The 27,876-nt window shown below is 40.0% G+C and overlaps 1 long non-coding RNA gene across 2 annotated transcripts in view; it reads left to right on the top strand.

Annotated features, from left to right (window-relative positions):
• The window catches only part of LOC307013265, a 30,928-nt gene extending 3,846 nt beyond the window's left edge, over positions 1 to 27,082 (top strand). The window contains exons 2-7 of one of the 2 annotated variants that reach the window (XR_013800908.1): positions 13,492 to 13,670; positions 23,547 to 23,676; positions 24,795 to 25,180; positions 25,291 to 25,408; positions 25,530 to 25,627; positions 25,869 to 27,082. This is a non-coding gene — a long non-coding RNA (uncharacterized lncRNA). The remainder of the gene's footprint in view (positions 1 to 13,491; positions 13,671 to 23,546; positions 23,677 to 24,794; positions 25,181 to 25,290; positions 25,409 to 25,529; positions 25,628 to 25,868) is intronic. The other variant, XR_013800909.1, reaches the window with a different exon arrangement.
• Positions 27,083 to 27,876: the final 794 nt, after the last annotated feature.

Genomic DNA, 27,876 nt, shown 5'->3' with positions numbered 1-27,876 from the left:
AGATCATCCTCTGGCTGCAGCCTTGACCGGTATTTGCTTTTGATCAGAGTAAGTATTATTCAAATTAAAATAAAGGGCGGTGCCATCCGTCAGCGAACCGGTCCATGAAAATCCTAGCTTCAAATAATCGTGGTCATACTTCCTCTGTTTTCTGCCAGACGCTGTCTCCTCTCTCACTTGAGGTAACTTCACAAAAAATCACACTTTTGGCGCATTTCCACCGCAGGCTTGGTTAGGCCTTATTAGGCCCGGCTCACTTTATGCTGCGCTTCCATTACAGTTTAGGAGCTGGGCTAGTAACTATAGTAACGCAATATAGGCGGAGCCGTGACATCATCTTCAATGAGCACCCGTGAGCACCCCAGAAAAAACATCATCAGCCGTTAGCTGTTTGCACTCAAGCTCTTCATATCTGTTCAGAAACTAGACCAAAGTTAAACAAGTACAAACCACTGACTGTCTGTGTCATGGCGAATACAGTCGCTGGTTTATTTATGTCTGTAGGCCGTTGTGAGTCTGGACGGTCGGAGCATATAGCTATTGCGTTAGCTTAGCCCAGGGGTCGGCAACCCGCGGCCCACGGGCCGCATGCGGCCCTTTAAGCTCTCTGCTCTGGCTCCCTTGAGCTTAGACAAAAATAAGAAGAAAATAAAATAAAAGTATTTGTAGGACTATTTATATTTTGTTGTATGGTTGAAAATGTTTCGTATCTTGTATTTTGAGGTGATACTGTGACACATAAATAAAAAACAAAACGGTTTTAATTAGGTCAACTAAAATATGCGTCACATCCAGCTACGGTCCCGTGCGAGCGCCTTTTCTTGGAGGCGCTCGCGCGGGGACCCCCGGCTCGATGAGCGAACTATGGATAAATCAAAGAAAAGTACCGGAGGAACACAGGATTTAATTCTGTGTGGACAGAGTTATATGCTTTCACAGCAAACGATGCTGGTTTACCGGTATGTTTGATATGTGGAGAGAAGTTGTCAAAGGTGCTGCAGCCTTTACGCATCGAGGAACAACACGGGAGAGGAAGACAGCTGACGATCTTCAGTCATAATTCAATGGGGTATGTAATTTATTTCAGAAAACACTTTTTGTTATATTCCATGGAATGCTCTTAACGTCCCGATAGCAATGAATATATTAAATGCTTTGACAATAAATACATACAAAAATTAATCTCTGGAAGCCGTAGCGCTGTAAAAAGCACGACCAATCATTTTAGCCGGCCCGGCTAAAATGATTGGATGGCCTAACTGCCTGTCAGCCTTCCATCTGTGCACAAACTTATCTCGTGGTCTCATTGATGATGCGCGTTCGTGTGTTGGAGGAGGGGCTCCAAGAAAGTCTGAAGGAAGAGGCAGATTTTTTCCGGTTGTGTATTTTCAAATTCTAGCGCACTCAAGCTGGTTTCTCCATTCGTACCTACCCTACCTTTAACTCTTTTTAGGGTGCAGCTATATGTTTTATTTATTTCAAAGTGGGCCCATTTTAATAATACTTTTTTTTCCTTCAAATGTTCAGAGGACTCCCCAAGTGCTGTGTTTAATTTATTTTAAAGTAGGTGTATTATTTGTAATTCTCCTTATAGGAGTTCTTTGTTTCTTATTAGAGGTTAACAGTTTTATATAATGTAATAAATAGCCTAATAAATGCAAAAAACTGTAGTTTTTGTCTGATATAACAATAAATACAACTTTATTAGCTATCAAGCTATGAAATATGTTTTGCGGCTCCAGACAAAAAATGTTTTGGGAAAAAGGAGCAAAATGGCTCTTTTGGTCAAAAAGGTTGCAGACCCCTGGCTTAGCCGATCTCCATTTAGACAACAAATCAAATCAAGTTTTATTTATATAGCACATTTTAAAATGATATTTGGTCGAGCCAAAGTGCTGTACATATAATAAAAATACCCTAAAGTAAAGACACTTTACAGCAAATACAACAGCACAGTTTAGAGAAAACGACACCCTGTCCTTAGACCCTCACATCGTACAATGAAAAGCCCACAGTTTAATGGGGAAAATGGGAGAAAACCTCAGGGAGAGCAACAGAGGAGGGCTCCCTCTCCCAGGACGGACAGACGTGCAATAGATGCCGTGTGTAAATCAAAGAGATAATACAATTTACAGCGTAGGTAGACCAAATGTTTGGAAATGCATGTGTCTATAATAAGAAGATCACGCATTTTAAAAGGTTTTTCGCCTGCCGTCTGTCTGCAGACTTGTCAAAGCATTAATTCATGGTTTTTGCTAACCGGTATCAGTATGTTGTTACTTGGGCATCATTTTGAAACGTGTATTACAATTAAATCGCGGTCAAATATGTTCATCTTGTTGTAGTTGTAGCCCCCTTGACAGCGATTCTCTCTCTAGTTTAGCAAACTCAGCCCGACTCAGCCCTGTTTGTTGGCCTCGATAGAACCACGAGTCGGGCCGGAAAAAAGGTGAAAAAGTAGCCCTGGGCCAAAACTAGGCCAAGTGGAAGCGCAACCAAAAACGGGCCCCGCACGGCTCGGCACGCTTAAAGCGAGCTCCGCGCTGCAGTGGAAACGCGCCATTTGAAAACCGCTGGTCTAAGTAACTAAATGTAACCAAAATTCAAATACTGTGACTGCATCCCATCTAGGGTAAAAGTGATAAGATACAAACGCATTTTAGATCATTGGGGTAAGTGGTTTGAGCCTTTCAGCCATGTAAACAGACGGTGTTACACTTCGTCTCTCTCGCTTTACTCTGCATCTCATTCATATCTCTCTCTCTTTCCCTGCAACCTTTCTCACTCACACCTCTAATAGAGTCGTCTGCACTAACAGACAGACACATTTGAGAAGACATACAGAGGGTGAGTGAAGGAATCTGCATGAGGGTGGTAAAGCGGAATGAATCGTGAGAAAGTCATAAGACGGAATATGACCATGAGAGGGCATCTCCCAGTACGATTCCCCAAGCAGTTTGTCTGATACTGTAGGAGTGTGGCGGCAAGGGAATGGGAATATTATGCTAATGGGGTGAGGATTGCAACAGCGGTGCCGACATAGAGGGATGATGGGATTTTAGGCCTCCTGGGGAGGGGAAGAGGGGGCTGCGGTGTTGGCTGTGTGCTTGAGGGCCCTGAACGCAGCAGAAAGTTTAAAATCTTGTGGCGAGGGAAAAGGAAGCTGCACGTCACAGTCACTCTTCTCCTACCCTTCATGCTGTCAGAGCTGTCAGTCAGGCAATTGAAAGAAATGACGAACAATGACACACTCTTTGTCTCCGCAAAGCAAAACCAGTGGTCCGGTTCAGAGGTGGGGTCTGCAGGAGTCGAAGAGAATGAGTTATGAGCGGGGAGGCGGAGAGGAGCACCGATTAAGCGATCGCAGGGAAACTTTTTTTAGGCCGGCCCACTGTGATGGAGTGGCAGCCATACTGGATGAGTCATCCCGGTCTAGTGCAATGATGGGCTCTCTTTCAAATAGTTGTCAAGTCACATTCTGTGATTAACAGCAGGCAGAGCAGAGGAGAGGAGCATCAGTTTAATTTATGTCACAGTGCTACATGACGTGGCTCCAGCTGATGAAGTTTCTGTCAAAAATGATGCACGCTTGATCTGCTCAGAAAAAACAATATATTCATCATATCATTCTGAAATACACTTTGGGCTGGGCGATTACGCAGATTGATAATTTATGATCTTTCAAAGGTATCATATCTTGATGAAAGCCTAAATTGAGATATCAAGATACACAATTACGTGGTTTGAATTGATAAAAAACAAGCGCATATATTACTCAATTATCCAACTCATTCAACCTTATCTGATATAGGTATTAGTATGCATGCAGGTTAACATAATATAATTACAAAAACCAAACACCTGTTGTCTCAACTCTCAAAACATGAGCTATTGATTGTTTCTCACATTTAAATAAATCCTCCTGCAGGTTTTCATTATCTCCTTTCATAATAGCTGTCTCTGTTGGGATTTAAAGTGCGTCTGGTGGGCATTTAACAGCATTTAGTTGACAATAAAGTGAAATTAAGTCATTTCTATTCAAATTCGGTCGAGTAAAACTGTAGTCTGCGTATTAGAGGAATTCTGGCATAGTTTTTGCTGACATTTCTTTATTTGATAGTGAGGCATTGTCACACATTCAAATAAAGGTCTAAGTGACTCTAAATGAAATCCTCTCTTAGCTCACAGCCTCCACCAAATTTAAGTTGCTATTCAGTGGAAATGAATTTATATCCCTAGCCTTATGTCTGGTGTTAACATGCATCTCTTGTCTGGATTTTTGCTAAGGCACGATTAGGATGGATTACATCTTCTCTCCTGCAATATGCATATGAATCGTTCACTTCCTGTTATACGATCTGCCTGCCACCTGTTCGGCCTCCATAATGTACTTTTGGGGTGATTTTTCTGAGGAAACTTTTTATACACCCTGCAAGATTTTGTTCTTTTACTTCCTAAAGAGGTTCCAGCTCAGTGAATTACTTTTAAAACAGAGCCTAACTAAAGATAACTTCATTGGAAAGTCATCAATGACTTTAAACATTTAGGTTGTCAAACTGTGGATGTCACAATTTGCCAGGATGCCAGTCAAGCAAACAGCTAAGTAGAGGCCCAAGAGCTGCTTTATGGTCCCACACACATCTCTTTTGTTTCAGACAGCTCTTAGATGACGGAGCAGACGGAGCGTGTTGCTGCAGTGGAAGCAGAGTCGCAACTTGATTTGTGTCTAATCCTCCAGTGTGTCTGCAGTGTAGCGGCCATCACTCACCGCTAACTGTGTTAGCCATTAGTATCAATTAATCTCAACAAAACGCGGTTGGCCATTACCCTCAATACATCACCACAGGATCTGCTAACTATATGCTGCACAGAACAGTCGCACAGCCCCGCCGCTCTGTGGGAGAAGATGAGAGATACATGTGTCAGTCCCCATATGGCTAAGTGAGAGGAAGGGAGTTACAAGTGGAAACAGGAAAGGAGACAGGGACGCAAAGCAGGGCGAGAAGAGAGGAAAAGGTGACCCATAACTCACTGTGGCCCCCAGGGACTGAGCAGTGTAGCCTCCTCTGTCAACACAGTAAATATACTCTCAGTATTTGTCTTAATGGTTCATTAGTGCTGGGGAGAGATTTACGCAGGTAGCAAGGGTGAGGAGAGTGGATTAGAAACGAGGCATTTTGTTTTCCGAAATACATGTGCTAAAACACGTTTTTCCCCAACAAACATATTTTAAAGCACTGACAGTTGGCACCTCACCACATAAACTTAATTTCCATTAAGCCTGCACTCTCCCTCTCTTTCACTCTCTCGCTCTAGCATTTCCAAACTGCTTAAATTAGCCTCCTCATCATTCTGCTCTTTATAATCCTCCTTCCCTCCCCCTTTCTCCTCTGTTGTCACCAGGAATAGAATAATCTATTGCTCTTTACATGGTGGGCTGTGCATTACCTAATATAGGAGATGTGTTGGGCAGTGAGACAGAAAAGAGAGAGAGATGGAGAGATTCAGAGAGAGGGAGATGTGTCACGACAGAGGTCTGTATATCATCTGGGTGAGAGGCTCTGCAGCACTGCACTGAGTTGAAGTTGGGCCATGTGTGAAAGATGGTGGACTATGCGTGGATAGTCAGGAAATACCCTGTTCGCTTTCTTTCCAAGAGTGAAATCAAAAGATTGATATCAACCCCGGACTGTTTGTTAAATATGGAGTTGAGTTATTGCCTATACTTGAGCAAAAGCAAATGCATTGCTGCAGAAAATACAGATTTTACTTTGCCATACATGTACATAAATAGAATAGTAATGCTACCAATGTACATGTTATGTTGATTCTATATTGATGAGGGTGCTCTTCTCTTATTCCACATGTTATGTACTCTATATAATAGTATATTTAATCATTAGTGTACACAGTGTGTCGTAGGGCTGCTCGATTCAATAATTGATATCACGATTATTAAAAACGATTATCCATATTCTTACATAAATGTATTGGAGAATTTTTTTTTTTAACGGTATGTTTTTAACAGTTGATTACCCTGAACGTTGTACTTCAACTGAAAAACCAAGAAAAAAAAAAAATTATTTAAAAAAAAAAAGTTATCGTTTTATTTCGATTACGTTGTTTTCGTAATCGTAATTGCGATTAAAATACGATTAATTGAGCCGCCCTAGTGTGTCGTACAACGAGCAGTGTGCAATTAGTTAGTTATGTGTCTGTGCTTTTTCTGTCAGTATTCGTTATATTAGTTTGTATTTCCTTCAGCGTAATAACATGTGTCTCAGCTTAAAAACACAACCCTTTTTTGGCCGATTTTAGTACGTTTGTCCTTTTGTGTGCCATTTCTGGCTCTAGCACTCTTTGCCAGATTTGGTGAATACAAGTTTCTGTCTCTGTAAAAGCATGATAATACCAAACCTGGCAACATGAGTGTGACAAAAAACTTTGAGAGGTTGTGCAGTTGGGAAAACATCTGGGATTCGCCAAGAAATCGAACCAGAACATAATTTGTTCCTCAATGTATGTATCTATTGTCTGTAAGGATGCTAAATAAAGTACATGAAACACTTGCATGTGTTTTAAAAGGCAGTTAAGCTAACTGCTTCCTTTGCATTTTGTAACGTTAAGCCAGACTTCACACGCTCCAGCTCCTTAGTTAATGTATACATCTCATCTCAGAAAGCAAATAAACATTTGACTCTCGCCTTAAATGTTTGAACTCCTAATAGTCATACTAATGAATATTTCATATTACACGGGGTCAAGTGGTTATGTCATGTGAAAACTGATGATGAGGAGAATAATCATTCAGCTCTGCAGTTTCCATCAGCCATACGGAGTGTTTCAGCGTCTTTCGGCTCATTGCTTTGGTTTTATGGGCCGCAACTTTACTGTTTGGTTCTCTCTCACCGCCCTCATCAATCCTATTTTCAGTCACAGCGAGATTAAGCCTCTGTACACTACTCTCCCAGCACCAAACAACTGGCACACTTGAGGCTTTAACACAATTTATTATCTAAGAACCCAGTTATTTCCCTCAGTATTTAAAAGAGACCAAAACGGAGCTTAAATTTAAGGTAGTCGAATATCAGACTGTAATCATTAACCAAACATCTGCCAACGTCACTGCGTCTCTGCCACATGTGTCAATAGGTCATGTTTGACGAAAAGATCCCCAATCAACTCATGATAATCCTTTGTTTATTTGCTCGTTTATTCTTTGGGCCCAAAGCGGTAATACAAAAAATCAATACTACTTTGAAGACAGACATTTAAGCTGACAGACAGATTCGTGCTCATTGAGGCTCTGACAGCAGCTGTGGCCGGTCCGTGCAAATTATCTGCCGTTTCCTGCCTTTCAGACACTTCTTAAAATGAGTGCTGACACATTGGCACGAGTGCTGATCCTCTCTGGGGATCGCCTCACAGGTGAATTTCATTATTTATTTCTCAGATTAGATTAACTATAATGGACGGGGGTCAATGACCCAAGAAGATCATTACTTATCCACTGACTCAGGCTCCGGCCTATACCTTGCTATTCCTCAATTACCAGCTGACAGAGAGACGCGTTGGAAACCGGGTCATGCCAAAGCCCCCTGCCTCCCCACGTATATTAGGCTAAATCTCCTTCCTCTCACCCCGCTACCTCTCCAGGGAACGCTGGGGAGATTGAGTGCTCCATTGTTTCTGCTAATGCGGTTTAACTTCCTGTCAAAGAGGCAGTTGGGAACTGCTCTAGTCTTAACCACAGGCTTGTCTCTCACTGTTACTTTGTTTGTGTACTTGTGTGTACTACATGAGACTGTAATAATGAGTGTGTAGCATACAGTATGTATACATGGATCCTATACATTTAGATACATGCAGCTTTTGTGTTAAATTACTAATTTCATTGCCAATTTTCTTATCATTGCTTCCTCATGGTGCTTTTCTATTTGTTCGTCTCCCTCTGTTATCCTGTTTCTATGTTTAAAAACTTGCGTTCAGTGGGTGCTCCCCCCCCCCCAACCCATTCCTTATGTAAGCTTAAACATACAATTGCATTTAAATGTATTTACCCCCTATCTGCCTTTGCTCCCTGACTGCCAACCCCGCGTTCCCCCTCTTAAATAAACCAATTTAATCATGGAGGCTTCTTCGCCCTTGTGCATTTGTGTGTGTTTCCTAGTTTGTGCCTAAAGTGACTGTGTGTGTATTGGGAAGAGAGAGGGAGAGAACCCGACAGCCTTGTGTGTTTGTGTGTGTGTGTGTGCACGTGCATCCTTCCACTGTCAGTGGTGGGTTCAGTGATGCCCAGCATACTCATCCAAAATCTGTGTGACCTTGCCAGTCAGCTAGTCAGTCAGGCATGGCGGGGCATCTAGTACACCTGCCCTCTTATGCTGTTTGTGTCGAGTGCGGGGGTGTGTGTGTGTGTGTGTGTGTTTGTGTTTGTGTGTGTGTGTGTGTGTGTGTGTGTACAGTATGTGCATTTTTGGATCAATTTTCCTTGTCCTTCCTGTCTTATTTGTTTAGCTCCAACTGTGACAGGCAAACAAGCCTCCATTCTGTCCCACAAGATCAGCTGATTAGCATCTGATTGGGCCTTTTAATCCTAATGACTTTTTCCATCACACGCTTTAAAATCGGGCTGGCTTTGTCAACCAGTTCCAGCCAATAAAACATTACAGGCTTCAGGCCGGCCCCAGAGTGACAGTAATGTCACATTTTGAAAGCATTTGCATTTTGGAAAGTTGTCGCTTGAGATTGCAATAAAAACTGTGATACCCAGGTGGCACAAATGAAAAAGTACAATGCTCTTTTTTTCCCCCATAGAAACTAACATCAACATTTTTGGAAAAATTGATCGGGTGTGTTTTCCCTTAACAGTTTAGTCGAAACAGTTTATGACTTTAATTGTTCTAAAAACCGCCTCAGTAACCGGCTTTGGAGATGTGAAGAAGTTTTAGAGGAGAGGAGCCGCAAGTGCTGAGCAAACCTTCCCTGGATAAATAGAGATTGCACACGCACGCACGCACGCACACACACACACAGTTACCAGCTAGGCCTTCGGTGAAATAGACCGAGCTCAAAGGCAAATACCTATAGAATTGCAAAAAGCTGCTATACTGTAAGTTCAGGAGTAATTCAGCCAAAGAAAATCCTGATCCAGCATCTCATCAATCACTTCTGTGCGAACAGCAGCACCTGTGTGTGTTTTGTTCTCATTCTGTTCAGTTCTGTTACCTTCCTGTCTCCTGTAGAGGAATATTGAGCTCAAATCATTTCTCTAAAGAAGCAATCTGGCTCCGGGCACTTCAGTGGAAAGACGAAACCGCGTCTCCATCATCTTAATATCAAAATGGCCCGAGTCCCTCCCTCTGCCCCTCATCTGCTCCGGCTGGCACACCCCTGGGCCATTTGTCAGGCAAACAGCGTCTCATATGAGAGTGGGGTTGACATCAGTCCCCCAGGAAAGACAGATGACACATCACTACACCTTTATATAATTGCTGAGGCTTGTCCATCAAACTACAGCAGAGGAAGAAGAACAAGTGTAAGCCCAGCGGGTCAAAGCAGGAAGGAAGAGAGTATTGGTTCTGAGTCTTAATTGTCCTTATTTCTGTGTTTTTGATTCAGCCACCTTCCTTCCACTCTTGTCTCTGTAATGGATTATTTAGACCAAGCACCACTAGTTCACTTTTGGCTAGAAACCCATTACATATAGAGGCTGTATGTGTTCTTGGATGAGAAATCAGAGTTTGTATTGATTCTTGTGCTGGAAAATAAACTCCTGAAATAAATTGTGTTAAAGCAAAACATCAGTGACTTGTAAACTGATCACCACTGATGTCTTTATCAATGAACATACTAAAAAAACATGGATCCATACTTTGGAGGCCCTGCACCAACTTGATTGCCTCCACTTGTTTTAGAGGTGTCAATGCACTTCTGTAAAAACTGTAGCTTCTCTTAAACATTCAAAAGAGTTTTGCTTCGAATTCCGGAAATTGATAATAAAGGGGCCTTACTATTCCCATGTCCAGGTTGCTCTTTGTATTGTGTGTCTCCATGCTCTAATGTTCAAAAAGCTCTTTGTTTTTCCAATACTGCCTGCCCGCTCTGTTATGATTTGTAAAGAGATGTCCCGCCCCTTAGCCTATACATACATTACATGTTAGTAGACGCTTTTATCCAAAGCAACTTACATACTCAATACTGTGGGCAATCTCCAGGAGCAATTTGGGCTGAAGTGTCTTGCCCAGGGACAAAACGACATGCTGGCCGTTTCTCAATCTCGATGATGCTGGCTTGGTAGTCGTGTACTTCCAAGTCACTTCCTTCAGAAACGAAGCAAGTACTGTATGCTTCCAAGCCACGGCTTCGGAAAACGAAGAAGAATGGAACAGGCTAACAAGTGTGCCACTCTCTCTAACGGTTTCAACATAAACTGTACCGAAAATAAATACCTCACGATGTCTATCTAATTATGAACTTCCTTTATTTTCACGGAACACATTTTTGGTGACAACAAATCTAACAAAGTAACATATTTACCAACACATGTTCTACGCCACTACATACTTACATTTAAAGGTGTGCTGCTGCGTCGGTTCAGCCATTCTCCGCAAGGGTTTTTGAAATTGGTCTGTGCGCAAAGCATTGTGGGGATTTTAAGGACGCGAAGTCCACCCATGAAATTACCCCCAAACCAAGGACGCGGCCTCTGTGGAATTCCAAGTATGCTGGAGATTGGAACAGTACTTCGGCGGCACTCGATGACGTAGCATCCTTGAAATATTGGCTTGGAAGCCAGTAACCTCGAGATTGAGAAACGGCCGCTGACTGCAGTGGGGTTTGAACCTGTGACCCCCTGATCCGAACCCCAACGCACAACCCACTGCACCACACACCTCCATATAACGCACGATGTGTTGGAGCGCTAGCCGATAGAAGCGTGAGTGTAAGGTAGTGATGTTACTATGTCGCGGAATTAAACAAAGGAGTCCAATCAAGGCATTTTAGGCAGGGGGGGGAGGGGGGGAGTGGGAGAGATCTTTGGGATTGTTTGCCTTTGCAGACCATTTACATGCACAAAAAACCTATGAAACACACTACAGGAAAAGGGAAGACCCAAAAAGAAATAAGACGGACCCTTTAATTGCTGCTCATTTGGTAGAGCTAAAAGTTAGTTTCATTGTCTTGCAAAAAACTTTTTATTTCTATATATGGTGGAGGACCAAAAGCAACAAATGTGCAGACCTGAAGAATTTAATATAGGCTTTTCTGTCCCTGGTGTGCAGCTGGCATAGTTTTGTAGGTTTTGTTGAAATTCCTTTCCCTTCTTTTATCACCTCCCTGCCCTATGCAAGCCCAGATAACTGTTGGAGGTGATTTAGTATCACAAGAGCTGGTGATGAGGAGGAAAAGGAGACTGAGGGGGAGATGTCTGAAGGGGGAGTAATAGATGGACAGGCAGAGATCACCAGGGGTACGGGTGGGCCGCGGAGCTGACACCGAATCGTCTGAATCGGGGTTTCTCAAGGACTTCTGTAATTCACAGTTTTATCTCTGCCTGGGGGATCGTGAGGAGACTGATGGAGGAAAGGTGGAGGAAGAGAAGGAAGAGGCTTTGTCTCGGGGAGCGGAAGAAATTGAGAGAACAAGTTGGTATTTTAGGAAGGGGAGATGGATTGGTATCTGATACAGTGCAACTCCAATGACAAATGGCCTCTGTTGTTTTTCAGAAGCACAGAAAGCAGCCCGGGTGACGCTCACTGCTCCTCCGTTATAAAAGTGTGTGGATAGGTGGCCTTTACTGACAATTAATGAGACTGGGGGCGATGTCCAACACAGGAGATTAATGTTGGATATTCAAGCAAGCTGTGGATAAATCAAGCCTCACGCTGTCAGTGGTGAAGCTCATAAATTACAGCATTTCATGGCAATACACGATTGAGTTGAAACACCTCAATTGTTTTACTTGGCAAACCTGTAATAAAAGCACTTGTTTAAATGGCCAGAGCGACCCATCATCATACTAATTCAATAGTGTTCTTTGTTTTAACTGTGCTGCAGCAAGTGTATTGATTGTAAAACAACGGAGCACTAATTGTCTCTTCAATTTGCAATGCATTTAAGTCTTGAGAGGGTCGGGTCCTTATCAGCTCTGAACCAGGCACCAGGAAATGGCGCTGCATTCTAACACAGAGGCACACTCCCATTGATGCATCCAGATTCAAGCGTGCACACATTTTCGCATACAAATGCCTCGAGCAGGGATGCCCAACCTTTTTTGAATGAGAGCTACTTTTAAATTTGCCAGTCTGCCGAGATCTACCAGTCCAATTAGAGAGGCGTAGCCATTACTGACAGCCTACTACCAGGTAAATACACACTTCTACTTGTATAAAACTGACCTTTGTACGATTAATACTTCATAAAATACTGCAGATCCTTTATCTTACCCCTTTCTAATCTACACACATACAAGTATTTAACTGAAGTTACACAACAGTGTTGTTGATACAGAGTTGGAGTTTATTCACACGTCACATACTACAGTTGGTAATGTTTTCAAGAAACATTGAAGAGTGCTGCCACATATGACACAGGGACAAAAGAAAAGACTCTGAACCCTTTCTTTGCCATTATATAAAAATAGTGTTGCTACAAAAGTATAAATTAGGCTTACTAATAAGACAACTCAGATCTGCAGCTACACAGGAATCTGCTGCAATAAAAAAGACAAAATGAATAGAATCAAACCCATTTTGTTTTTGCATTTTAGTAGAGTATAAAAAGAAATTCCTTTTTAAAATAGGATGCAAGCAACACTAGTTTCTTAACCTGAATTGATAATAGACTATAATCAATTTAAACAGAACAGATCTTAATGTTTGCATTCTTATACCATTTTGTACAATAATTAAAAGTATATAAGTTCAAACAAACTAAAACATAGAGCTGATTAATAACGTCATCTAACTTGAGTTTTTATTATATCAAAAAACCTGTTGAAATGCTACTGTTGTTTTTACTGTCCCCCAAAAAGCGCGTCGGCAGCCTCCAGGAATGCTTCTTTCACAACTTCGCCGTCTTTGAAAGACTTCATGTGTTTCGCAAGAACGTGACTGACACGATAAGATGCTATGGTAGCAGCCTTGCTCTTGTTGTTGGGCCTGGTGAAAATGGGCTGCATTTAGCTGTCCTTTCAGGCCCCTCCCCTTTTGGGAGCGTAGGGCAGAATTAGGAGGGAATTCCGTCTCGCAGCGTTTGTGCACTGTTTTGAAATGTCGCTCCTAAATTACCCTTCTTCAATAAAGCCACGCTCGCATTGCAGATGAGACAGATGGACTTTGAATTGGAATAGATACAAAAATAATCATCCTCCCACTCTGAGTGAAAATCATATATTTTGGGCTTTTTTGCAAGTGCATTATTCTGGCACAGGAAGATTATGTTATAGGACATTAACGATAAAACTGAATATTGTTGTTCTATTTTTAGACACATCTCGCGATCGACTGGGAATCTCCCCGCGATCTGGTTGGGCACCCCTGGCCTAGATGGACCAATAGTAGCTGCAGCCCCAGAGACCGCAGTTTCAGGACTGCACTCCTGGGACCGCACTCCGGGACCCTAGTTGTTATGCAACATTGCCAGAGTACAGCCAGTGAGTACAGCCAGTGAGTATTGAGTCTCATACACAGTGAGTCTCTTTAGAAATTGTAATGCTTGTTATTAACGATCTAAAAATGCATGAAAATATGTTTTTCTTAAAGAAATTATTATTATTAACAAAAATGTCTTTTTTTTTAATGTTGTTCAGATGTAAAAAGATAGTCTTTTATATTTGTCTTACCAAATTTGACATACAACGTAAATATATTAGGGCTGTCAAAAAATTTAAATTTTTAATCAGATTAATCACAGCTTAAAAATGTATTAATCATGATTAATCACCATTCGAACTATGTCCAAAATATGCAATTTCTTTATGTATATTGTTGTGGGAATGGAAAGATAAATGAAAGAAGGCGGATATATCCATTTAACATACAGTAAGTATGTTTATTATAAAACATTTCTGTGTGTCAAAATTAATGACAGCCCACACACCTATCAAATCATCAAACCGTGGGGTCTTAATTGTGTTGATTTCTATCAACAGGGGAGTACTTCAGGAAATTCGACGGGGGGGCTAGTGAAGTACTTTGTGACCACAGTATGTGTGAACGTTGTGATCAGCTGTTTTAGCGCAGTTCTCCGGTAAGCCGGTTGGCGTAGTTTTCGCACAATTCCGTTGTACAGACCGACGTTAACAACAGCCTTCTCTGTGTACACGGAGACCAACTCTGTCGTCCGGTGATCTAATGTCTTTCATTTTTTGTAAAGCACTTTCAATTGCCTTGTGTTGAAAGGTGCTATATAAATAAACTTGCCTTGCCTTGCCTTAACCGCCTTCTGGAAAAGCTTCACAAGTACGTCGGTACGCAAATGCGCTTTGTGACACACAAGTGACGGTACGCATTTCAGATTACGCACATAACCTGCGTAGGCCTACCAGTTATGTGCACCCCTCATGCACCCCCTTCATTCAATGAAGCTACAGAGCGTAGGAATGGCCTGCTCTACTATTTTAAAACGGAATTGCAGTTTTATTGCTTATAGATTATCAAAACATTTCAAAGGGGACACAGCCACATTGGATATTAACCTATGGATTAACTACATCATCGTTGTTATCGTTTTAATGCCATTGAAGATCAGTTCAGACCAGACAAAGACGAAGGTAAGCCATGTTAGCGTTGTGGGCTACTGTTAAATATGTTCTTTATTCTCGCGTCCAGGAGAGAAGCTTTAAAATGAGACTAAATGGAGTCTCTGAAAAGATTCAAATGGGATACTTTAATTAAAAAAGGCGCGGTAGTGTTACAGACAGAATATTGTTCCGGCAGAAAACAGCTGTGATCTGGCTCTCCTGAGCAAGAAGAGAAGAGACCGGATCTCTCCTCCGGCGCTGTTATATATCCTCTGCTGGCTCCTCCCCGCCAGCCGGCTCACCTCGTCTCCAATGTCCGTTGTTGCATTTAAACAGAGGATAGGTTCTTTTCACATTCAATATATGCTTAACACGCCGTTTCTCCTCATATTCTCTTTCATCACTTTTCATTTAACACATTCTAAACGCTGTAATCAATACTCTAAACAATACTTCTCGGCTCGTTTGGTTTCCGGTCATTCCGGATGTTGTCACATGCTACTCTCGTCTGTAAACAATAATGTATTCAAATAAACTGTACCTTCATTTAATATTCAGCACGGTAATATCTCGACATCTATAGTTGTAGTGTTAAATCAGTAGGCTTCGGTTTGCACCACTCCATATCATTTCGCCACTCAATTCACCTCTTTAGGAAATCGTATATTAGCCACATGCTAAATGCTAACCGTAGATGAAGGATTTTCAGAATAAAAGCTTAACTGCTTGTGCACAAGAATTTCTGGTTTTTCAGTATAAAAGAGCGTTTAAACTGACGGTATGTTTAAGCTACATTATACCATCAAAACATTGATTTTAATTTCTAACACTACCTAGCGCCACTTGTTTTGATGTACGTTTTTGTTGATAACGTCGTGAGTTTGTATCTTTCAGTGCTGAGGTGGGCACCGTTAGATTCTGTGTCTTTACGATCATAAACGATGTTTTGGATGTGCAGCTAGGATAAGTAATATGGGAGCTAGGAATGATTTTCGGTGCAGTGATAGGTTAGCATTTTTCGCTCGGGGCTAATTCAGAGGCTCACTGTTAGCATTGTGTGTTTTTTTTGAAAAAAAAAATGAAAAAGATCAGTTAAATTAGTTTTTTTCCCGTTATATGGATATGAAATATTCATAGTTTATGAAATATTATGGTTCCTTAGACATTGTTTCCTGCAAATGACGCGATTTCGGCCCCGGAACCGGGTCCGTGGGGCTTAAGAGGTTAAATGCGTTAAATATTTTAACGCAATTAATTGAAAAAATTAATTACCGTCGTTAACGCGATAATTTGGACAGCATTAAAATATATATATATATATATATATATATATATATATATTGTAGTAATAATTATATAATCTATTTATAATTGTAAATGTATATTGTATGTAGACATACATTTAGATGTATATTTTGTTAAAAGAAAACACATTATTTTTATTTAGTTTTTTGGAGAAGGGGTGGGATTAAATATGTGTAAACTCCTTCCCACATCTTTACAGATGTGTAATTAGGTAGATCATTTGTTTATATATAATTTGTAAGTTAATAATATTTAGTTTATCAGTGTGATACTGCTTACGGTATCATAATTATCTTGTTTCATTTCATTATTATTATAATTTTTTTAAATTGTATTACACGTTCGAAATAAATCAAATCAAATTTGTCTTTGAAGAGGTGCTTGATTACTCAAAAACAACTGTTAGTGTGTTTATGCACCTGGCTGCCAAAGATAGACTTGCAGTTTGACCGAAAGTCATTTCAGTGCAGAATCAATTTTTATTTATTTAGAAGACGGGCACAATTTCCTTAACACGGACACGGAATGACCTCTGGAGTCCAGCATTTCTTTTAGTTCCTCTGACCCGTCCTCTGAAAGTGGAGAGGACATACATCAGATTTTGTAAGTTTACCCATTTACAAAGAAATTAACAGTCTGTAATTTTAATGGTAAATTTATATAAACAGTGAGAGTAAGAATATCAAAAAGAAAATCCAGAAATTGATATTATAAAAAAAAAATGTTGACTTGGATTTAACTGTGGGAAATAAGTCTTGTATCCCCTTGCAGTGCTTGCAGTACTTGGAGAAACCCTTGTTGGACAGCACAGAGATCAGACACTTCTTGTAGTTGGTCACCAGGTTTGTGAACATCTCAGGAAGGATTTTGGTCCACTCCTCTCTGAATATCCTCTCCAAATCCTGAAGGTTTTGAGGCTGATTCTTGGCATCTCAAAGCTTCAGCTCCCTCCACAGATTTTCTATGGGATTAAGCTCCGGAGACTGGCTAGGCCTCTCCATCACCTAAATGTTTTTCTTCTTTAACCACTCCTGTGTTGCCTTGACCATATGTTCAGGTTCATTGTCCTGCTGGAAGACCCCTCCATGACCCATTTTCAGTGTCCTGGCTGAGGAAAGGAGGCTATCGGCCAAGGTTTGACGGTACATGTCCCCGCCGTACATCCTCTCCTCGATGCAGTGAAGTCGTCCCGTCCCCTTAGCAGAGAAACACCCCCAAAGCATAATGAACATGCTGACGGGGGGGATGGTGTTCTGGGGTTACAGTCAGCATCTCTCTTCCTCCAAACACGGGGTGTCAAGTTGATGCCAAAGATCAACATTTTGGTCTCATCTGACCACATCATCTTCTCCCAAGCCTTCTCTGAATCATTAAGATGTTCATTGGCAAATTTCTTTTTTTGGCGAGATCTTGTGTGGAGCCCCAGACAGAGGGCGATTGATACTCATTTTGTGTTACTTCCATTTAGAAACACACACATTATTCTTCTGAATAATCGCACCAACAGTTGTCTCCTTCTCACCAAGCTGCTTTCTGATGGTCTTGTAGCCAATCCCAAGTGTATGTGTGTGAGTTACAGAATGTAATACCTGTTGTATATGAGCAGCTGTCTGCAGGCATCCTCCGACGGTTGCTCTTTCTATTATGATGACACATGAAAGCCTGTAGACTGTAGAAATATGCCTGTGAAGATAATTAGAAAAATTAGGCTAAAGCTAACGTTAGGATTTCAAGAAAATCTAAGCTAGTTACAGATGTAGCACTCCAGATAGGACTTCACCCAGCGGATTCCAACCGAAAACCCAGCGGATCCAAGTGGCTGGGAGATTAAAGCCCTCCCACTATTTCCTAAGAGGGTGTTGGCAAATTTCCCCATTTGTTCAATTTCAGGATTTAACCATGAGATGGTGCTTCATTCACAAATACGCAAAGACAACTGGGTGTTTTGGTTTTCACAGGCTACTATAACGAAAAGACATCAATATTTTAGATCAAATAAAGTATATGTAATCTTATTATCTTAATTGTAATTCAATAATATATAGTCTTTATATATTAAATAATCATAATAATAATGTAAATGTTTACACTTCTTTATTTTTTATGCCCATACTTTTACCTTTACAATAGTTTGCTTTAATATGCAGTATATTTTTTCTAATATTGTTGTGGTGTTTTTACACAGTACAGTAGATGGAAGTAAATCAACTCATACATTATCACGTATTATACAGTAATGTGTTGTATTATTAAGTAATATCATACATTAACCCCATTATAGCAGATGCCACATTGAACGGATGAACACATTATGCATCAATAAAAGAGTATTTCTAAATATAAGTTGTAAAAATTATATGTATTTAATACTAATAACATAATGATTAATTTTACTTTCAGATAATACTTTTCACTTGGGCTATTGACAATTTTGAATGCAGGACATTTGCTTCTAACACGTCTTTTTACCTAGGTAAATAATCGAAATACTTCTTCCACCTCTGATTTTAACCTGTCACTGTTTTTAAAACTTTAATTAAACGTTTGATTTTTCCAGAGACCCTTTCAGACCGGCAATGTGACAAAAGTCTCCCATCCCCCTTGGGAGACTTTCTCCACACATTCCGATGGGCAATTATTTGAAACAAAGAGAGTCCGCAACATTGGCTACTATCTCTTGTTAACAGAGGGGGGATGGTAGAGCTTTGTCACACCGATGATGGCCGACAGACCCTTTCAGGGTTAGTGAATAGTGGATAGGAGAATTCAAAAGGATTTAGGAGAAGAGACAGTGCTTTGAGAATCCGACTGCACTTACACTATCGACGTATTTATGATGCGCCAGCGGACGTCATGAATGTGCGTCTGCTGCTGTGGGGAAACGACAGTTTTCTATACAGCGGACTACATTGATGTATAATAAGAACAACACACAGGTAGGCGTGTGGTGCAGTGGGTTGTCCGTTGGTGTTCGGATCAGGGTTCAAACCCCACTGCAGTCAGCATGTCGTTGTGTCCCTGAGACACTTCATCCCAAATTGCTCCTGTGGCGATTGCCCACAGTATTGAGTAAGTCGCTTTGGATAAAAGCGACCAACAAGTGACATGTAATGTAATGTAATGTAACAACAACCCAGCCCGGTATTCTATCTAAATACTTTGCACCGTGCTCCCACTTGATGTACCTGGCAGAGCAAGAAACACTCCAGCCTTTTATTTAAACTTGTTTAAAACATATCTAAATAAATGTGTGTCCCGGGCCATAAATGCAATCGTGCTGTCCGTTTTCAGATAAAGCCACGGCATCACAATTCTTCTCTATTCTACAATATAGTTATTTTCACCTCCCTCCCGTATTGCTTTCAACCCACCACACCAGCTTTTATGGATAAAACAAGTTATATAATAATTAACCAGAAGCATGTTTCTCACTATTTTATGCATAGAAACAACAGGCTACTGTGTGTGTGAGGAATCAGCTGTTTATTTCATATGAGTTTCAGTGTGGCAGCGTCCATCACGGCTCTCCCTGGTGGATCCACGATCCATTGCAGCTGGTTGCAATACACAAAGACAGCTAACTGGGTAACAGTATGTTCCCTGACAGTAGTTGACTTCTCAGCTTGTCACTCAGAGGGGGGTGGGGGCTGGTGAACTGTATGGTCAATGTTTGTAAACACTGTGAAATGTTTACTTTATTTGATCATTTCAGTAAAAACTAACGTTCATATTTCTCTTTTTGATTATTATAGTGATGAACATTAAAATTAAAGCACGTTGGCTGATTTTGGACCCCCTCACTATTTTCTTTTCACTACTTTAATTAAATGTTTGATAAGTGCATGCAGATCATAATAATAATAATAATAATGGGTTCCATTTATAAAGCACTTCATATTTGATTTCAAATCCCGAAGTGCTACAAGCAGTGACCATGAACAGTATACATAAATATTAAACAACACGGTAGAATTAATAAAAAGCAATAAAAATAAATAAATAAAAGGGTGACAGTAGAGTATGCTCGTTCAGTAAAATACGTACACAGTAGGGCTGTACGAACGAATACTTGAATAGTCGAAAATTCGTTCGTTGGCCAACTATTCGGGTTTCAATTTCATTATTCGGATATTCGTTTTTTTTTTTCTTTTTCAAATATTATTTTTTTCAAATATATATATATTTTTTTCCTAAATGTATGCTATTAATAAAGGCGAATTGCCATATTCTTATACTATATTTATACTTTTGAATTGCACTGTTAAAATGCGGAAATATATACAATCTCAGCCTGTGCTCCTGACATCGCGTTCACTCAGTCACGAACGCAAACGGCACGCTTCACCTCGCTTCACCTCGTTTCACCCACAAAATGCCGAAGACTTCAGCTGTGTGGGACCATTTTAAATTGGACGACGGTAAGAAGAATATGTGCCAAATATGTGATAAGAAACTGGCCTACCACAGTGGCACAACAACTCTGAAAAGTCACCTGGATGCTGTAAGTAGTAGCCTAGCTTAGCTTAGCTGTTGTCAAGTTGCCATGAAGAAGCTGCTTTATCCGCCGTTTAAACAGTAACGTTACACATGATAAAAACGTGCACTTACTTTGCTCGGAAAATTGTTGCAAGCAAGCAACCAAATTGTTTTTTTATATTAGTTTTTTAATTTTATCCGAATAGTGAAAATGATAGGAGTAATGTGGGAACATCTGGGGCTAAGGCAATTATTGGCATAAAGTTGAGTAGCTAAGCCTAATCATAACTTGTGTCCATAGGTGCATCCCCACGCATCCCAGCCATCAACATCCTCAACAATACAGCAGACCCTACAGTTACCCTACAGAGGACACATTTAGTTTTAATGTTTGCGAGAACTGAGACAATAAATAAATATAAATCGTAATAGTATGCTCTTTTTGCGCTTCTGCTTAACAGCGTGTTGTCAGGTGTCTCGGATTCGGAGCGTGTTATGAAACCTTTTTGAAAAAATAAATCTTTTTGAAAATAAATCTTTTTTGGAAAAAACATTTTATAAAAAAAAAATACAAATCTCTCCGCACCGAATATTCGAATATTCGCTGCTGATTACTACCGAATATCCGGAGCCCGAAAAATTGTATTCGGGACAGCCCTAGTACACAGATACATTATTTTGTATTTTTATTGAAGTACTTTATAGAACCTGATGACCAGGTCAATTTTACTTTCCACTCTGTCCACCTTTATTTTGCACAATCAATGGCAGGACTTGAAATATGCAAACCTACAGTTAACTTTACTGCTGGAGAAAAGAGATCCAGTCTCCAGAGCTGATCTCCTGAGAGCTGCCGTTTCATTCAGACTATTTAAAAAAAAACAACGGTCTGATTTTAACATTGCACAACAATGAACTCAATGTGTAATTGTTATAGCAGTAATATTAAACACTAATTATACAGTAAACTATTAACAATAGTATAATATTATAGCCCGTTTGCCCATGGTGAGATGACGAGGCTTCATTAAAAATAAACCTCTTTTTAGTGAATTACTGAGTTTGGGCAAGTTGACTACAGCAAATTAATATTTGTCAGTGCTTTCATGTCAATTCGGCAAACATAAATGATCGTGAAGATGATGATTAAATTAGGCTTAAAAATCGATAGTGAGAGTCGTGCTGCATTTCCTCCCGTCGGATGTGATACCAAAACAAACCGATTCTTTTTGTAGGTGTAAACTCACGTGGATTAAACCACATTTATTAGTGCTTTCATGTCAATTCGGCGAACATATAATACATTAAATGATCGTGAGGATGATGATTAAAAATAGTTTGTTTTTGCCGGTCTGCATTTCCTGATGAAAAAACAAACCGATGGTTTTGTACTTACGCCAACGTGGATTAAACAACGTTATTTTGTTAAATAAAAACATGGTGATGTTTTGTGAATTATTACATGTCTCTTATTTAGCACAGAATATGATCCTATCCGTGACATATGGATCTTAACAAAGATGCGCTATATCATATACTTGTAGAGATCTATCAGCTGTTTATTTCACATGAGTTCCAGTGTGGCAGCTTTTTAATCACTGCTCCCCCTGGTGGATCCATGATCCGTTGCAGCTGGTTTCATTATAATTTAATTTATTTATCAAGGGGGCGTATCTAGTCCTGCGGGGGGGGGGGGTTCCTTTCAGCAGGGGCCCACCCCGTGCCTATCACGGGCCCACATTGGTGGGGGCGTCCGAAATGAGGTGCTACATCTGTAGCTAGCTAAGTGTTTTTAGCTCAACTCAAAATATACTGTAAATATAATCATTTGGGCCACAAACTAAAAGTGTAAAAATAAGATTGGAAGGTGTGTTATCAGTCAACCCAGTCTCACGGCATTTCGTGTTATAGTCACGACATTTAATCTTTTGATTCGTGTTCACCAACACGATTTTCCCCTTTTTTTCGTGTCACACAACGATTTTAAAAGCAATTTATTTTTATTGGTAGTGTGTTTCGTGCCTGCACCACGTCTTTTTGTCGGGTCTTGGAAGACCGGAAACTGTGTGGTTAATAAAAACATGTTCTTACTCAATATCAAGCCACGATTATTCTTTTTATTTTAAATCGTATAATGTCTGACTTTTTTTGCCGTCCGCAAGACAAATAAATGGGGCTCAGAGCCTCAGAATACTGAAATCTGTATTTTTTAAATCTTATTTTCCTTCTAATTTGTAATTCTTTTCTAAATAACCCACTGTTATTTACTCAACAATAACACACAATTATCCTAGTTTAATTCTATAATCTCTGGCTTTTTTGGCGTCCATCAGGAACTGAATTTCAAAATAAAATAACCGGAAACAGACGTAGGCCTATATGGGACATTTCGAGCATCATTGCGATACACACACACTGAACTGATTACCCAAGATCCTCAGCTATGGGTTGCAGTTGAATAGTCCAACAATCAGCTAACGTCTATCCCTTTTTTTCTATCCCTTGACTTTTGTGTGAAACGTCACAGGGTTAAGGGATAGTGGATAGGAGAATTCAAAAGGATTTAGGAGAAGAGACTGCGGTGCTTTAGAGAATCCGAATGCACTTTCACTATCCGACGTATTTATGATGCAGCAGCGGACCTCATAAATGTGCGTCTGCTGCTGTGGGGAAACTATGGATAAACATATTGTTCATGACCAAAGTTGGAATTTAAATAAATAACGAAAGTGAAACTTATGCTTGTCACCCTCTCCCTCCGGTCCACATTAATACAATTGATCCCAATACCTATTATTGTATGAAAAGATCTTAAAATCAATACAAACGAACCTGTTAGATAAATGCACGTTTTGTTCAGCCGGCTGATAACCACATGTCTACCCTACTTTTATAATTTTCGAATAATAAATCTAATCGATAGGACTTCATGAGACAAAAACAAGGCTAAAGCTGTATAAGGAACTTTCCAGAACATTTAAATGTCACGTGCCTGTGTCACGGTTACATTTTGGTGCAGGTGACTGGAGTACCAGGAAGGACAACAAATACAATCGAGGAGTGACTGTTGTGCTCAGAACTTCCTCATTGCAGAAAAGAGATCGGTTGAGATCGGTTGAGACTCAAAGAACACATCATACTTCAACTTTGTAAGTAGTTTTTTCTACTCTTCTTTGTACTCTCCCTTAAGTCTGAGTAGAGCTCTGAACTAAAGAAAGTTAAGCAATAGTTGCAAACCAGAATGAGGGACTAGAAACAATGGCTATGATCTAAATTTTTGTTCAAATAAGTCCATATGTAATGCTTTTTGGACTTAATCTTTTAGTTTGCATTGTATTACAGGAAATATAAAATGTGTGTTCACATGGTTATAACCTGAAGACACGTTCATGTCAGCCGATTTATCGGTTTAAGATGAGATTGCATCAGCCAAGAGTCTTTGGACAAGGACTATAGTGTTTTCAGCATTTTTTATATTCCTAATCGTATATTCCTAAATCAGTTATTAACTTTTTGTATTAGAAATAAAAGAAATTCTCTTTTACCTGACAAAATGTACTTGAAAGTCTCTTTGGCTTCACTTTAATAGGTATAGAAGTAAAGATGAGATGTGTCATAAAACAGGTATTGTTACATCAGGTGTTTTATTAGGCGCACCCATTTCTTCTGCCTGTTTTGAAATGTAACTTCCCCGAAGTCACATGATCACATACCAACCACATCTACGTGTGGCTGCCCCATTGGCTGATACTGTATGTGTATGATTTTTACTGGATGTCTTTAAACCTTGTAATTGTTTGCTTTATATCTTCTTGAAATGTTCATTGTATGTGTTTCTTAATAACCCTAGTGAAGACCACAAGCAGGCACGCTGGTAGATAACATTAAGTTGGTCTTTATTACAAGAGTTGCCTGAGTTTTAAATTCTTTAGACTTTTTTTTGTATTCCTGTTGATTATACACCAATATTGAAAAATATGTCATGAGCTAAAACGTGGACTATATCTAGCCACCAACTGAGTTCATCTTATTTACTCATTTAAAACATGCATAGTTAATGTTTAATATATTTAAAGAACATAAAATATGATTAAGTGTAACATTACATTGGATGGGATTCCATGTTTCACAATTTGATACCAAGAAATGCTTCAAACTCATCAACAGTGGCCATAGTGACAGAACAGTTTTTGTAAGTGCTCTATAACTGAATTTTGTTATGGCAACATATGTTTAATGGTAACATCATGTTTTTGTCTTCCCACAGTTAAAAATGGAGCAAACTTTTGATGACATCAAGCTGCTACTGGGAAAGCTTTATCCACAAGAGCAACCTGACTGTATTGGCTTCCTGGAAAAATTTAAATTATTATTAATGAAAATAGAGACAAAAAAGGGCACCACAGACAGGGATCCCAAATATAATGAGGAGGTTCACAAGATAATTGCTCCTTTTGTGCATTGGGACTACTCAGTTGCACATGCTGTTATTATCTTGGTAATGAGAATTCTTAAATATCTGAAAGAATCATATATCAAACCCAAATGGTTGCCAATCAGCATTAAGTGGATCAAAAATGATCTGGCAAAATACCTCATTGAGTGGTTGATGGATGCAGAACCAAATAACTTCTTCTGGACCTCTGACTGGTGGTAACAACACTTTAATCACTTACGGCAAATTGATTCGATTGAGCTAATTTAGGCTATCATTTAACTTTTCTGAATGGTCTAAAAACCTTTGTATCATTTTATTTCTTCAGGATAGTAGAATACTTGAGAAGGGTCGGAAACAGAAAATGGAAAAAAGCTGGCCTGGGATTAATTTCTTCGCTGGACAAATGGGCTGATGATGGATCCGTCAAAGAGTGGAGAACTAAGGTGACTGCAAAAGAAGTTTCATTTTTTTTTTCAAACCCATCTCTTTGTAACTTCAGCTCTTTTTTACTAAGCAATTTTACTAAGAACAATTATAAGTAACTAGCATCTGTTTATATTGCAGTTTCCAGATGAGTTGCTGCTGAAGATGGATAAAAATGATAGCTACCCAAAAAACACTTTGGGATTACTGCGCTTCATACGAAACCTCCTTGAGCACCAGTAAGTCAAACTGAATTATAAATCATTAAGGGCCTTAATCCTATCCTCATCATATTTTCTTAGGATAAAGGAAGTATTTATTTATGATAAGGGTTTCTGAATGTTTTTCCCGATGTAACTTTTTAGTTCACTTCAGCTTTCTTTTCAATAGGCCACAGTCAAAAATATAGGAACCACTGGCAAATTGCAGACAAATGTCAGGGAGGTTTTTGTAATACAGTTGTGTTTCTCTGTTTTTCAGACCAGAGGAGGAAGACACATTGGATCTGTTGAATATGTTTCCTAATCTCTTTGAGCATGTTTATAGAATTGCCGAAAGCAAAGGGTGGAATAATGAGTCACCTCTGAAGGAAATGTGTGGACAAACATACAGCTTGCCCACCATGGTTGCATCAACACCGAGGAACTGTGAGGAGGATGTCCCACTCTCTGTTCAAGAATCTCCACGCATCTCTACTCGACCAATTGCAAATCATCACCTGGCTGATATACGCAGATCTTTAATTTAGAACGATCTTGACTTTGGTGTAAATTGCGTCTAGAAAAATGATATTACTGGAATGAATAAATAGGCCCACATTTAACTATAATGTAGTGTCTTGTGGTCTGAGTGGTCGGTAAAGACAAACATAGTCGTGAGCGCCTCTGTCAACTAATTTGATTGTTGTGATTGTTTTGTGTTTAAAAAAAACAAAAACCATTAACTCATGGTGGTGATGTTACGTGCTCCCCTCCTTATTGAATTTTCTGTCTCCCCTGCTGCGCAGGTGCACCTGGTCTGCCCCTGGCTCCGCCTCTGCCCAGGTGCTCCTAAATTCCACTCAGCCGGCTTATTAGGAGAGACTGGAGGAGAAGGATCGTCGCCTATCCTAATGGCGGAAGACTCTGTTCTGTGGATGAACTCTCTGCTGTTTTTTAAGCTGTAGGCCCCTTTGCTGCTGATGTTTTTAATGTGTAGCCTGGAGGACCTGGTAGTCTAGTTTTCGTGGCTTTATTTTGTTTCCCATAGGCTTTTGGTTAAATTTCTGTTTAGGGGAGGGAAGCTCTGGGTCCTACGGCCCGTGGTGTGGCTGGCTCGGGCCCCCTCCTTCTTTTTGTTTCTTTTGGCCAGTCCTCCAGACCTTGTTTGTTTGCTGGATGGCTTGTGTGCCATGTTTCCACATGAAACATAAAAACAACATACAAACAAACAACAGAGGATATCATATTTACATATTCAACATTTACAAATACCCAGAGTGTCCTTCTTTATTTAGTGTGTGAGTGTTTAGTTTCCCTGTATGCGTTTAGACTCACTTCTTAGAGTCCTCCCTTAGTTTGGTTGCCCATTAAAACTTGCCCCCTTGTGGCCTCTATTGTTTATTTAGACCGGTGTTTGTGGCAATTTTTTTGTTTCAGGCTGCTTGGCTGCCATTTTGTTCACCTGTTGTGCATTAAAACAACTTATAACTTTTACCAATCCCATTCTGGTTGTGTTGCTTCCCTTTGATTCCCCTAGCTCAGAAGGGAACGTAATAAGTACTGGTTGTTTTGTGTGTTTTCTTTTATGTTGCGGGTCTCCCCACGAGCCACTACCACGGAGTAGGGGGCGGGCCGTAACAATGTAGAACATCTGATTTGATGTGTTTCCTTATGTTTGTTTTTGAGATATGGCTCAGTGAAATATGGTTTTAACAACAGACCTCTCAGCTTCTCCTTTTTACTGATGAGTGCATGTATGAACTTTAATCAAGTCTCCAGGTGTTAAACTATCCATAACCTTATATGTCAAATTCTGCTTATAGGTTCATGTGCGATGCAGACGTCTGCATTTCTAACTTAACAACATGTAATCCTTCGTGCAAATTAAGCCGCTGTGTGTGTGTGTCTGTCATTTTTACCATATATGATGATGTTAAGCCTGCAGCTCAGTTTCACCCCCATAATATGTAGTCAATAAGACTAGTGAGTTTAGAACCTAACCTGTTTCGTCATGAACATGTCTAAACATAAAGTATAAGTACAAATTCCATGTAACCCGACCCCTACCGACCCTCTTATCACACACACACGGTTTCCATTAAACATAAACCTTGTTGTGGTTTTAACAATAGGAAATATGCAGTTGGTTGCCTTTTTGCCAGAATGACATGCTCTACTCTACATCATGTTATGGTGGAATGTCAACGTGGATTACAAAGGGAATGTTCTGACTGCAATCAGTTTAACCCATAAGAACCCGGACCCATTTCTACTTTTGGGAAAATGAA

This window comes from Notothenia rossii (genome assembly GCF_949606895.1).
Source record: "Notothenia rossii genome assembly, chromosome: 7".
Taxonomy (NCBI): domain Eukaryota; kingdom Metazoa; phylum Chordata; class Actinopteri; order Perciformes; family Nototheniidae; genus Notothenia; species Notothenia rossii.
This window is presented reverse-complemented; position numbering and strand designations above follow the sequence as displayed.